General features: G+C 49.9%; 1 protein-coding gene and 1 pseudogene across 1 annotated transcript in view; both read right to left on the bottom strand.

The window, feature by feature from the left end:
* LOC119843336 (butyrophilin subfamily 1 member A1-like) overlaps positions 1-13,649 on the bottom strand; it is a 1,931,986-nt gene that overhangs the window by 1,487,504 nt on the left and 430,833 nt on the right. The gene's annotated exons all lie outside the window — the stretch shown is intronic.
* The window catches only part of LOC119843350, a 389,996-nt pseudogene continuing 388,025 nt past the window's right edge, over positions 11,679-13,649 (bottom strand).

Below are 13,649 nucleotides of genomic sequence, written 5' to 3'. Positions count from 1 at the left end.
TGTGGATCGGGAGTGAGGGGCACCAGGGAGCGGGCGGTGGGGTGCGGGTCAGTGAAATTCATATGCCAGCACTTCCCGTCTCTCCTGGTCTCTCAGCAAAACCGGGCCTTGGCTCCGCTGGGCTGCAGCATGAATGAAAATTCCCCCCTTCCACTTGTCCTATTAATTAGTTTCAAGAAAAGGAGTACTTGTGGCACCTTAGAGACTAACAAATTTATTAGAGCATAAGCTTTCATAAGATTATGCTCTAATAAATTTGTTAGTCTCTAAGGTGCCACAAGTACTCCTTTTCTTTTTACAGATACAGACTAACACGGCCGCTACTCTGAAACCTGTAATTAGTTTCAGTTTGCTTTCTTTCCCTGGAACTGAGGACAACCCGCCCCACACCACATACACACACTCCCCCACTCCCCCGCACTGGCTTTACATGTCCCTGCGAACCTGATCTCCCCTCAAAGTTTGTGAGTGACAAGGTGATGAAATGAAGGGATCAGAGCCTGGCTAGTGGGGGGCGAGAGTCCCTGCTACAAGGAACCCAGGAGTCCGGAGAGACTCTATGTCCCTCCCCCACCCTACAGATAGGAGAAGTGGCTTGCAGAGCTGGCAACCCCTCACAGACAGCTCCCCCACATTACCCCTCCGTTCCCCCCTCTCCCACCCCAAACATAGAGCCCCCACCACCCTGTGCCTGTCCCCATGGCCCCCCCAATCCTGTACCCAGCTCTCCCAGTACCCAATCTACCCGCACCCAGCCCCCCCACACCCTTAGCCAACCCCTGTATCCCCCTGCACCTTCTACCTTGTTCCTCCAACCCCCTCACACCTGTATCCAACCCCCCATGTCCCCCAAACCCTCCCCCATCTCTAGCTCCCCCCAAGCACAGAATCAAATCATCACTCTCATGACTCCTCTTGACTTTTACATTTCCCAGCGCAGGCTGCATACGGACGTCTGGCCTCTCATCCTGACTCATCAGATGGACCAAGTCCCCTTGCCTGGCAGTCCTCCCACCGCTATCCCACGCCGCACTGCTTCTCCTCTGCATGGGCCCCACCCCGTGGCGTGAAATGCTGGCAGGTCGGGAATGAGGGGCACTGGCAGAGCTGGGGGGGAGGCAGGCTGGACTAGCAGGGGCGGCGGGTCGGGAGTGAGGGGCACTGGCAGAACTGGGGGGGCAGGGTTGGGCTAGCAGGGGGCTACAGGTTGGGAGTGAGGGGCACTGGCAGAGCTGGGGGCAGGGCTGGGCTAGCAGGGGGCTGCGGGTTGGGAGTGAGGGGCACTGGCAGAGCTGGGGGGCAGGGCCGAGCTAGCAGGGGCTGCGAGGCGGGAGTGAGGGGCACATACATCTTGCAAAAACTATGGTAGTAGATGATTCCCTCCTTAAAATATCAGTTGAATAGGCTCAAATCAGGGAGTCAAATCCTCAAAGAGTGGAAAATTTATCAACGTCATGAAAAAACTTGTACGCTCCTTTTCTTTTTGCAAATACAGGCTAACACGGTTTGCTACTTAAATCCTCAAAGATAACAACTGCTGTCTCGGTCGATGTCAGGGATGCAATCGATGGCCCCCAGAGCGAGGCTAATGTACCCGAGAGCCTTAAGTAAAGAACCATCTTCTACAGCAGGAGCTGAAGTTAACTCGTGTTCTCTTGAAAGAGACAGGGTGGGGGAGGGATATCTTTTATTGGACCAACTTCTGTGGGTGAGAGAGACAGCACTTTCGAGCCACACAGAGCTCTTCTGCAGGGCTGGAGATGGGTAACCAGAGAGTCTGGACTTATTACAACACTGGTTTAAGCACCCCTGTTGTGCAGGGTGTTTTCCTTTGATCACGGGCGGTGGGTATCAGACAGGCTTAAGGGGTGGCCCAAGGTGATTCAGGACAGTGGGTGGCTCAGGGCTGGTCCCCAGGGGTTGGGCCGGTGGTTGGGACCATCCAGCGTCCGGGGCGGGTTGGCCAGGGCTCCTCCGGCCATGAGGGTGGGGCCTCTGGGCTCTGGCGGGTGAGAGGTGGCTTGGGTGGGAGGAGCAGGCTGGAGAGACTAGCCTCCTGGAAAGGGGGGGACTTTTTCAAACCCGCCCATGCCTCTGGTGGTGACAAAGAGATCAGAGATGGATCGATCGCTTTGTGAAGAGCGTTCACCCACCGGTGTTTGTGGTGTTTTGTCCTTTTAGCATTTTTATCCTCTGTGAGTTCATTCGACAGCGTGGTGATTGTCTGGTGGTTGGGGCATTTCGCGCCCTGGCAGGGCCGGTGCAAGGATGTTTCGCGCCCTAGACGAAACTTCCACCTTGCACCCACCCCCACCCCCACCCCCTGGGGCTGCTCCCTTCCCTCCCCCCGCCCTAAGCCACCCCCCCGTGGCAGCTCCCCACGCCGCCCCCCCACTCCTCTCCCTCCGCCCGGGGAGCCGTGCAGCAACTCCCCGCTGCCCCCTCCCTCCCTCCCCTCAGCCCAGGGAGCCATGTCGCAGCTCCCCACCGCCCCCTTCCTCCCCTCGGCCCGGGGAGCCATGCGGCAGCTCCCCACATCAGCTCACCTCTGCTCAGCCTACGCCTCGAGCATGTCGCCACTGCTCCACTTCTACCACCTCCCAGGCTTGCGGCACCAATCAGCTGTTTAGCGCCGCAAGCCTGGGAGGGAGAGAGGCAGAGCGGGGTGGTGCTCAGGGGAGAGGTGGAACAGAGGTGAGCTGGGGCGGGGAGCGGTTCCCCTTTGCGGCACTACTCCCTCCCCCCCCGTTATTTGCTGAAGGTGGCCCTCCCCGCGCCACACTGCCCCAGCTCACCTCCGCTCCACCGCCTCCCCGGAGCACGCTTTGGGCCGCCCCCAACCACTTGGTGCCCTCGGCAACCGCCTAGTTAGCCTAGTGGTTGCACCGGCTCTGGCCCTGGGCAAGTTTTGTGGTAGACAGGTGTGGAACCCTTGGATCTTGAAAGGTGTGTTGTAGTGGTGTGGGTGAGGTATTGCTCATTGTAGCAGTAGAGATACATCTGCAGGCTTTGCCTTGTTATCCTGACCCGGAAGTTCATGGCAAAGGTTTAAAGATCCAGGATCAACACCTAAGAAACATGCACCCATGGTATTACACAGAGCTGGATTCCCTTGTACCTGGAGAGTGAATGGGGCGTGAGCCAATTTTCCACACGTAGCTGGCATGTGTGTGACTCTCCTGATCTCCATGAATTCTGTTTTCCCTGCTGGTCTCTTTGGTCTGAAATAAACATGCATTGCACTCCAGAGCTTGCAAAAGACCCAGCACCCAATGGCCTCACTGCTTGGGTTCACTTCCCCTTCCCTTAGTTGCTGAAGAAGCAAAGAGCATGTCCACGCTGAGTTTGCAATCTCCAGGCAGTGAACAACCCCCATTCAGCTTAACTGATGGGTTCTTGTGTCATATAAGTGGTCATGGGATAAGAGGGAAGGTCCTCTCCTGGGTCAGTAACTCGTTCAAAGACAGGAAACAAAGGGTAGGAATGAATGGTCAGTTCTCAGAATGGAGAGAGGTAGACCATATATTCCCGCAAGGCATTCATCATGATCATGTATGCCTTTGCCCCAGCTGGTGTCCTCCAACTTCAGGTACTTTGTTTCCTACTGCCTTGTGTTATTGACGTTCACACAAAGGCTGTGCAAATTAGGTATCAGCTCTCGAGAGCAAGTGGAGAATTCTAATCTGGTGATAACTCATATTTACACCGGAATAACGACGATGTAAGATGTGAGGCAAGGGGAGACTCAGCCTCCTTAAGGACAAAAGAATGATCATTTCTATTCTTTTTATTTAAGATGCAATTACGTATGGTTAAAGATCTTGATCTGTAGCCCCTCCTCCCCCACATGCTATTTGAGCCCTCGACTTCCAACCCATGTCTCTGCTGGTGCCCCATAATCCCGAACTGCAGCCCTCCTGCTATACCAGCTCCAGGTTCCCCTCCCAGTTCTGCCAGTGCCAACTCCATTCTTATTAACACCCCCACCCTATTGCTCCATTTCTGAGCTCTCTTAAGCAGTGACGATTTAACTCCCCAGAGCATATAATCTGTCTGTCTCCTGCAACGCTGGGTTCTTCAGTAAACTCTGAAGTGGCAGGAGTTCAAATTCAACCCATTCTCTCAGAAGTTGCTTTGCAAGTCCCGCGACATCATTCAGCTGTAATTAAATTGTTCCATAATGGGTTGATTTTGTTTTTGTTTTCAGGCCCAGTTGCAGCAAGGCGGGATCCCCTTGTTTAGAGTGCTGGAGTTCGAGTCAATTAAGACGGGGCCAACATGGGTTCTCAGTTGGTCAAGACCCATCAGCTGAGCACTGGTGGCCTGTAGGAGGTGAAGAGGGAAATGGAGTCCAGCAGCATGATGAGCAAATCGCTGAACGATATCTTCCAGTGGAGTGTGGGAGGAGCATTTCGCCAGGAGCCTGACTGTGAAGACTGGAATGGGGAAATGCTGGTGTTCGTGTCCGGCAGAGGGGTATGTGAGAACGTCTTGTATAAACAGGGCTCTGGGAAACCCAGCTATAATGTCAGCTCGCATAAGTTGAATATCTTTCTAGGGAGGATATCAGCTGGCCTGAGGGTCCTGAGCCTCGCAAACCTGGGAGGAGCCTGGATTCCTGGGAGGAGATGCGCAAGAGTCTGAAAACCTGCTTTGACGCACCGTCCGGGGCTTCCAGAAGAAGCCCCCATGTGTGCAGGAGAACGCGAAGCTGGTGATCCAGAGCAACAGGAGAAATCTGCCGTTTGTCTCTGGGAAGGCAAATGTGAGATCAGCGTGTCCTACAGCAACAGGAAACTGGTCTACACTGTCAACGAGCCCACGGGGGAGGTTTACTTCGGGCAGCTCGGCACCACCCCACACCTATGAGCGTACCAAGTGTAGTGAGGGCTCGAAACAAGTTTGGAGTTCTTTGGGTGATAAGGCAGGAGCTGAGGGACTGTTTTCAATATGCTCTGGAAGCATTGGAGGAGGCACCTAAGCGTGGTTGGGAGAATGCGCTGATGTGCTCGACACCACCAGAGACAGGATGATGTTCAAGTCTTGGGAAAAGAGGAGATTACAATCACTATCTTCTCCATGAACGGGGAATTCACGCATGACGTCAAAATGCCCAAAACCAACCGCTCACCGAGAAGTGAGGAGGAAAAGAAAACAAAATCAGAATTTGCCAAGAGGCTTCGACCTTCAGAACAGGATTCAACTTGAGAGCATCTTAGCTGGATCCCAGTGTCACCAACTTTCTCCATTTCATCGCCATATTTTGTGTTACGCTCAAAGCTCCTGGAGTCAAGTGATTTCTTGAGAATCTCAGCTTTCTTTTTTTTTTAAATGGCAGTTGTGTGGAAAAGCCAGAAAATTGACACCTAAAATTGCAAAATCAGGCAGTAAGTGAACAGGATGAAACGTGTTGTTGTTAAATCTCACCATTTTTAAGCCAATCTCATGCTTTCGGGGTTCTGATTCGTGATTTTGATGACTTGGGCTTGGCAAGACTGGGACTAAAGGAGAAACCAACTCTTTTCCAAGGATTCCTTCACATCCTCCACTCCATGTATAGAGATGGTTGAAATATTTTAAAGAAAAACTTCTTTTTGTCAAAAAGTAGCCTATTTCTCCCCTCCAAAAATACTTTTTTCACAGAATCCAAAGATTTTTTCCCAACATTTTATTTTTTCAGAAATTTTCAAGAAAATTAATTGTACATGAATTTAAAAACACCAGACACCACTTTCTCTCAGTTTTCATTTTCCATTTGTTTTTGGTCACCATAGTCTGATGCAGTGGCAGAATGAAACTGTGACCTCTACATCTAAAATAGGACAGTTCTAAAATTAGATCCATTATTTGGGGTCAATCCAAAACTTTCACTGAAATCTTTTTCCAATAGGAAATTGGATTTTTGTCAAAAAGAAAATTTTGAAAAACGTCTGCTTTGCTTGAACATTTTCATTTTTTTGTCAGAAACTAAAAGTTTGCGTAGTTTTGAATCACACATTTTGGCACTTTTTGGCTGGACATTTTTGGCCATTTTCAGTTCAAAAATTTTCAGCTGTTTTAAGCAAAATAAACCCCAAAACACCATCCCACCTCCCAATAAAAAAGAACCCAGATCTGCTAGTAAAGGAGCTTTACATGGTCTGACCACTAGGGGAGGACAGAGTGCTAAACTGAAATGCACGCTACAATCGTCTCCTTTTTTTGTGTTAAATCATCTTGTTTTCAGTTGTCAAACTGGGGAGGGAGGCGGGGGGGTGAGGCAGGAGGTTGTGTTTTGTTTTTGATGACCTTTGCCTGAAAACCAAAAATAAATTTGAGATTGACACATTTTCAGTTGTTAAAGTGAGTTAAACATTTTTCAGCTAGGAAAAAGAGGTGTGTATTCACTTATGTCAAACTAACCCAAGTTAATTAACCCATGTTATGAGCCTTCGCTACAGAAAAGTGTGTTTTACACCCGGGTAGCAATCTCAATGTAAAATCCTAGTGAAGTCAAAAGACGATAGTTTTTACCGCGCATAACAAGTTTAGGGCAACCAAACATCCCACCTGTGGATAGAGTTATTGATACGTAGAAGGATGGAGCTGGTTGGATAGACAGACAGAGCTGCAGCTTGAATGTTTTTACAAATAGATTTCTGAGCATATTCTAAAGATCTGTTTTAAGATTATTTTAAACAGCCCACTTTATAGTCCAAAGACCAGCTTTTAGGGTGGAGCCTAACCTGAAACAATCTTGGGCCCTGGATGCTTATTAATGACTCATGTTAAGAAACACAATTAAGCCATGTTAGCACTGATAAAATCTTAGAGATAATTGCTTGCAGCTTTGAGTATATGCACCCATTTACCTATTATTTAAATCCTTGTAATGGCATGTTTACATATATTTACATCAATTTAGCTTTGAATAGATTATCTGTTAAATATTTGTAAAGCAGTGCTTTGGTGTTTGCAGAGGGCTAAGAGGAAATGAAAAAATGTGTCGTTGATTTTGAAAACGTTTATCTTATATAGCTGCCTATGCAACTTCACCACTGTTTATCTGGCTTTGAGAAACATGGCGTGTGCTGATGATGCTAGAATTTTAACAATGAAGTTCTCCTACAAATATGATACCAGGATTTTTTTTCCCCATCAGATTATGACTTTTTTAAATTATTCTGCACTTATAACAAACTTGCTTAATAAAAACCGGTATAATTCGCTACAGATAGAGCTTTCATGACTTTCACTTCTTAAGAGCAAGGGATGGAGAGTGGTTGCCCTTATGGTATCCCAGATTTTGAGATTCATGGTCAAAATTTGGCAATCAAAGAAAGAAAATAATCAGGGCATGCCCTTTCTTGCTTTTTGTTAATAGTGAAAAACTACAAGGGCTTTCTGACGGGTGTGTATTAGGCTTGGAGGTCCTACCGCACCACATGCCAGGAAAAGAGCAGTAGAAATGAGTCCTCCAGGCCACCTAGGGTGGCTGCGCGGAAGCAGCTAATCAGAGAGAGATGCAGGAAGCAGCCAATCAGAATCCAGCAGGCTCATATAAAGAGCTGCTAGTGAGGGCAGTTTCAGTTGCTAGCCGAGAGCACGAGCAGCAAGGGAGCTCCTGGATGCCTGCAGGGACTCAAGCAGGACTTCAGTCCCGAGCTAAGGGTGAAGGTGCTGGGACCATGGGGAAGTGCCCAGAAAACAGGAGCAACAAGAGTTAAAAGGGACACAGCGGGCGGTGGCTGTTTGTAGGATCTCCAGGCTGGGACCCAGAGTACGGCCGGGCCCGGGCCCCTTCCATACCAGCTGCTGATGAGAAGGGGAGTTTAAATGAGCCCAGAGAGGGAGCTGAAGATCTGGAAGAGGATCAGCTTAGATTGGACTTGCACACCCACCAAAATAGGCTGAACTGAATAAGTGGCTCAAGTGGGAGAGCTGGGGTCAGCCGAGGCTTGCCAGGGAGGAAGCCCCTGGGGATGCTGCTCCACCCAGAGCTGGGATCCTTCAAGAGCCAGCCCTGCCGGCAATGAGGATGAAGCTCAGAGGCTGGGCTAGAGATGCTGAGGAGTATACGGTTGGTAGGAGTTGCTCAGAAGAAGCTAAGGGGCCCCTCACCGCAGGCTGTCTCCTCTGCTCCGCTCCCTTTTAATGGGTCCCCTCAGCTTCTGAGAGGGGATGTGCACAGGCAGGGTGTGTGGTGTGTGTGTGTGTGTGTGTTAAACACCCCAGTTATCAACTGATCTCAGCGCCACAGCAACCAGGCCTCTGAGCAGCCTGGCACCATGATGACTTGGCCAAGGAGGAACCAGATCTGTGAGACCCCAGGAAGAGGGGGCAGGGCCGGGCAGCTCATTATTGTTACTGTTTTATACAAATTAGGAGCTGAAAATTCTCACCCAGGCCCAGACCGGAGACAGCATGAGTCTTCCTATTTGGGGGCCTTATTCAGTCTGGCTGGGGGCTTGGCCGAAGTGGGGGCCAGATAGGCCGTGGCTGGGGTGGGGAGGGAAGTTTGGCCTGGATGGGGGATGGGGTATGGGGTCTGGCTGGGTTGGCCCGAATTAGGGGGAGGAGACTGGCTGGGCGGCCTTGGCTGTAGGGTGGAGAGGGGCCTGAATTGGGGGGCAGATGGAGTTGGGAGAATGGGAAACTTGTGCAGCGGGGGGGGGGGGGGTGGGCGAGGGACCTGGATGTGGGGGCTGCCCAGAGTGGGGTGGACCAGGTGACCAGCGTGGGGAAGGTTGGCTGGAGGATGGGTGCCTAAGGAGGGCGAGATCTATGGGGTGGGGAGTGGGGGGGAAGTTGTTCAGGGTTACCTGTTGGAAGGCAGATTCACAATTAGCCCCTTGACACACCAGAACGTGGCTTGGAATCAGAGGGCGGGTCACTTGGGGTCCTTGTAGCCCGAGTTAGTCGGCTGCGGGGCATCGGGAGAGGGGGTATTGTCAGGGCAGCCTGCTTTGCAAAAGGCCACGTGCCCTGGCTGGGTTGGGAGGAAACCGAGTCATGGGGTGAGAAAGCAGGCTTGGGTTTTTCCCCCCGGCTCTGAAGCATTTTTGCAGCAGGGTCGTGCTAGTGTTCACTCTCCGGCAAGGAATCCCCGGCGGTATTTTGTTACAGAAAGGGGTAATTGGGAGGGAAATTCATTTCTCTTATTTTCATTTTATGCTTTGAATGTTGTAGCAAATGTTGAATGTTTGAATGTTGATGGCAAACTCTGTTTAGCGAAATCATCTGAACCAGTTTGAGTCACCAACTCATCTCTTAGGTCAGTGTGACGATGGGGGGAAAGCGTCCTCGATATTTCGCTGGTCTCAGTTTTGTATTTTTCTAGTAACGAGGCTTTTTGAATTCTAATCTACTTAAACTGGGGTTAATTAATTAGCTGCCCAGCGAACTGATTTCAGCAGAGGATACAGAAGAATCTGTCCTGGATTCCAGCTGGAAATTTCGACAATCAAGAAGAGGGAAGATGTTGTTGCCTTGCTTTTGACGCAGCCGAGCGTATAGATTTTGGTGAGCAAAGATGGAGATTCAGGTAAACTTCACCTCAGGTTTGGGAACCCTGAGTTTCTTCTCGCTGTGTTTCTATGGGGACGACCTGTCTAGGGTCAATTTGTTTTATTTATGTTCATGTAGAATGGTGACGATAATGTAGGTGGATTATACAGTGGCCTCGTTATGTTGTAGAAACTAAGTTATTATTATGTTTCTTTATCATTACAAGACTTAATTCTTAAGTACCAACTTTATAAAGTACCTTCCTTTTGTTCTTTGTCTGGATTTGAATGTGTGGAGGCCGCCCCTGTATGATCCTTGCTGAAACGCCTCAGTGACTGAATTCTAGGTCCCCAGGTGCTTTTCCATGGGAGGCATTTTTAGGGACTAGGAGAAGGGCAGCGTAAACTACAGCCCAGTAGTGACCTGTGGCCCGCAGACTTTGTCTAAGGCAGTGGTCCCCAACACGGTGCCCACGGGCACCATGGCGCCCGCCGGGGCATTTTTGTGCGCCCGCAGGACACCCCGCTGCCGAAATGCCGCCGAGCGCAGCTGCTGGAGAACTGCCCACCGAAATGCCGCTGAGAAGCGTTGCCATTTCTCTGCGGCATTTTGGCGACAGTGCTTCTTGCTGCTGCCGCTTCTCGGCAGCATTTCGGCGGCCAGTTCTCCGGTGGCGGCGCTCGGCGGCAGGGTGTCTGGCGCCCGCCAGAGTCTTCTGGGAATAGCAATATGCTATTCCCACAGAAAGGTCGGGGACCACTGGTCTAAGGTTTCCACAGGGGTCTGCACTTCCATTTGGAATTTTTTAGGGGTTTGCAAATTAAAAAAAGGTTGAAAACTCACTGATCTAGCCCACCCAAAGATCACAAAATCTAGTGAGCGCCTTGTGCTGACAGCAGCAGAAGGTGCCAGATACCTTCCTCATCCAGCACCACCAGTGGGGCGTGCCGTGGGCCTCATTCTGGCAGAAATCCAGGCTTTTCCAGTTCTCCGATTTTCACCAGAATCAACAGGGTCCCGCCCCTCCATGCCCAGAATGTTCCCTGGGATTTGGGAATGGATCGGAGGCAGTTTTCAAAAGTTCCCCTGTTCTAACTACTATAACCCCTGGATCCTTTTCCAGAATACTTCCCCCTAGCCAGTTATTTCCCATTTTGTATTTGTGCTGGATTCTGTTTATTCCATTCTAAGTATTGAGCCTCTAGTGGTCTCATTCCCATGGCTCTCTCAGCTACCGTAACAGCTAGAAATTACTTTGTACTTTGAATTATAAGAGTTGGCAATACTGAATAGAGGACTCTGTGTTGGTGGGAGTTTTCTAAAGCTAAGTGGTTTTTAATGATGTTGCCTAGTCTTCTAATAGATCATCATTTGGCAAATGAAGACTGGGATTGTAACAGAGCTCTGGTCACCATAGTCCTGGCTATCCAGGTCCACCATCCTTGGACTTTGACCACGTACTGAACAAGCCCCATGTTGTCAGTATACACGTTGATTTCATTCTCCCCTTTTCCAGAGAGAGAGACCATCCTCATTCCCACTGTGCTGATCACCAGCTGCACATTATTCCTGCAAGCACACTGGCTCCTTGGAGAATTTCTCCAGGGTGAGCTCGAAGCATCATCTCAGCGCCTCAGTATTTCCCTCCGACCTCCGGTTAGTTGTCCACCTTTAGCAGGTTCTCGATACTCAGCAGTTCTGGGTGGGAGCACAGCCAGGCAAGCACACACGTCCATGGCTGGCTCTTTCATGTTGTACCAGGGTTCCCTGTTTGCAGTAATGTATGTAGAGCTCATGTTTCCCATCTCTGGATTCAAATTCCAAAATTGGTCCTCTGCACTGGATCAAATCTGGGTGATGTCCTGTATGCTTGGGGGTTCTCTTGTGAATTCCTGCAGGGCAGGATCCATGCAGGCTCTCAGCTACTGAGTCATTTTCCCCTGGGCTTCCAATCAGCCCTGCGCTCTTAGGAGGTCAGCAACATGTAATGGTTCTGGCTCTCCAGCTTCATAATTCACTGTCCATGGAGAAAGAAAAATACTGCAAACCCTATCGCTGCAGGCAGCAGTAACAGTACTAATTCCTGATGTGTTTGCACAGTCCAAGTATTATGGGGTCTCTCTCCTATGTGGATTCTCTGATGGTGAGTACGTTTTATTCTGTCAATGAAACTTTTCCCGCAGTCGAGGCATTTATAGGGGTTCCCCGCTTATGTTGAATTCTGGTTGCTTAATAAGGTTGTGGTGCCTAGGAAAGCTTTTCCCACAGTCAAGGCATTAATACGGTCTCTCTCCTGTATGCACTCTCTGGTGTACGCTAAGTTTTGACTTCTGAATGAAGCTTTTCCCACCACACTCCAAGCATTTATGTGGGTTCTCTCCTGTGTGGGTTTTCTGATGTGTATTAAGGGTTGATTTCACACTGAAACTTTCCCACACTCAAGGGCATTTATGGTTCCTTTCGCCTGTGTGAATTCTTCCATGTTTAGTAAGGGATGAACTTTTGCTGAAACTTTTCCCACACTCAAGGCATGTATAGGGCTTCTCTCCCGTGTGCAGTCTCCGGTGTATAATAAGGCATGGCTTCCAACTGAAGCTTTTCCCACAGTCTACACATTTATAGGGCTTCTCTCCTGTGTGGGTTCTGTGATGTGACATAAGGTGTGACCTCTGACTAAAACTTTTCCCACACTCAAGGCATTTATGGGGTTTCTCTCCTGTATGCAGTCTCTGGTGCACAATAAGACATAGCTTCCTACTGAAACTTTTCCCACAGTCTAAGCATCTATAGGGCTTCTCTCCTGTGTGGGTTCTGTGATGTGCCATAAGCTGTGACCTCTGACTAAATCTTTTCCCACACTCAAGGCATTCATAGGGCCTTTCTCCTGTGTGGGTTCTCTGATGTGCAATAAGATTTGAGCTCTGACTAAAACTTTTGCCACATTCAAGGCATTTATAGGGTTTCTCTCCTGTGTGCAGTCTCTGGTGCGTAATAAAGTTTGACTTCTCACGGAAGCTTTTCCCACAGTCCAAACATTCATAGGGCCTCTCTCCTGTGTGGGTTCTCCAATGTGTAAGAAGGTTTGCACTGAAACGGAATCTTTTCCCACACTCAAGGCATTTGTAGGGTTTCTCTTCATTGTGACTTGTCTGCCGCACTGCGGTTTCCTTGGAATCCTTACATACTCCTCCACATTCAGTGTATTCCTCCAGTTTCTTCCCAGGATAGTTTCTCAGCTGCATCTCTGATCTGTGTCGATCTCCCCAGGCATTTCCCTGTTCCAAGCACTGGGAAAAATTCCCTTCAGCTCTTCTCAAAAACCTCTCCTGTGGTTCCTCTTTCCCAGGACTTTCCTGCTGCGGATTCTCCTCCTTGTTCTCACTCGCTGTCCTATCACCTGCTGGGAAAGAGAGAATCCAGACAGGAGTCACTGAATGTGCCGGGAAGAAAGGACAGAAAGAGAAATAGCAAAGAGGGAAAACAGGACACAGTGACTGTTGGGGAGATGGAAACATTGGATACTGCCTTCACATCCCACCCAAACACCCCCATGGAAGTAAAGTCAGGGAGGAAATTCCCGACAGCTAACAGAATGGGTGGGAAGCCATGACTGATATTTGCCTTGATGCTATAACACCTGCTGACTGCAGCCCTGACCTGGATGAGATGGGACAGAACGGGGGGCTCTCGCTCACAGCACATTTCGGGAGTCCCAGCTTTTTCCTTCACTCGCCAGAGGGTTCTGTCTCAGTTTCCGTGATTCCTCACCTGTGTAGGTGCCTCTCGGGCTCCCACTTTCCTCAGAGGCCTGGAGATCTGGGACCCACAGCTCTTCCCCTCGTTCCAGCCGGGCGATCAGCTCAGGTTTGGGAATGGGGAATCCTGCCCAGGGGGTGAAATCAGGCAAGGTCAGGACGCATGGAGCATTGGTAGAGTATTTGTCACAAGGAACATTCCCTGAGTTTAACCTGACCCTACATGGGACTGTAGTAACTCAGACCCCTAGGGAGCAGCAGAGATCTGGGGGTCGGGGGATCTGTTTACCCCCTCACAAGGAGGTTTCAGGGTAGATGCGCTCTGGGGACTTGCTGACACACACACACACAGCTTGGGTGTTAAACTCCTGCCTATTTCCAAGCCTGCAGAATCTACAGCCCTCCCCA

Source organism: Dermochelys coriacea, chromosome 14 (genome assembly GCF_009764565.3).
Source record: "Dermochelys coriacea isolate rDerCor1 chromosome 14, rDerCor1.pri.v4, whole genome shotgun sequence".
Lineage (NCBI taxonomy): Eukaryota > Metazoa > Chordata > Testudines > Dermochelyidae > Dermochelys > Dermochelys coriacea.
The sequence above is the reverse complement of the archived record's forward strand: the minus strand, read 5'-3'. Positions and strand labels throughout refer to the sequence as shown.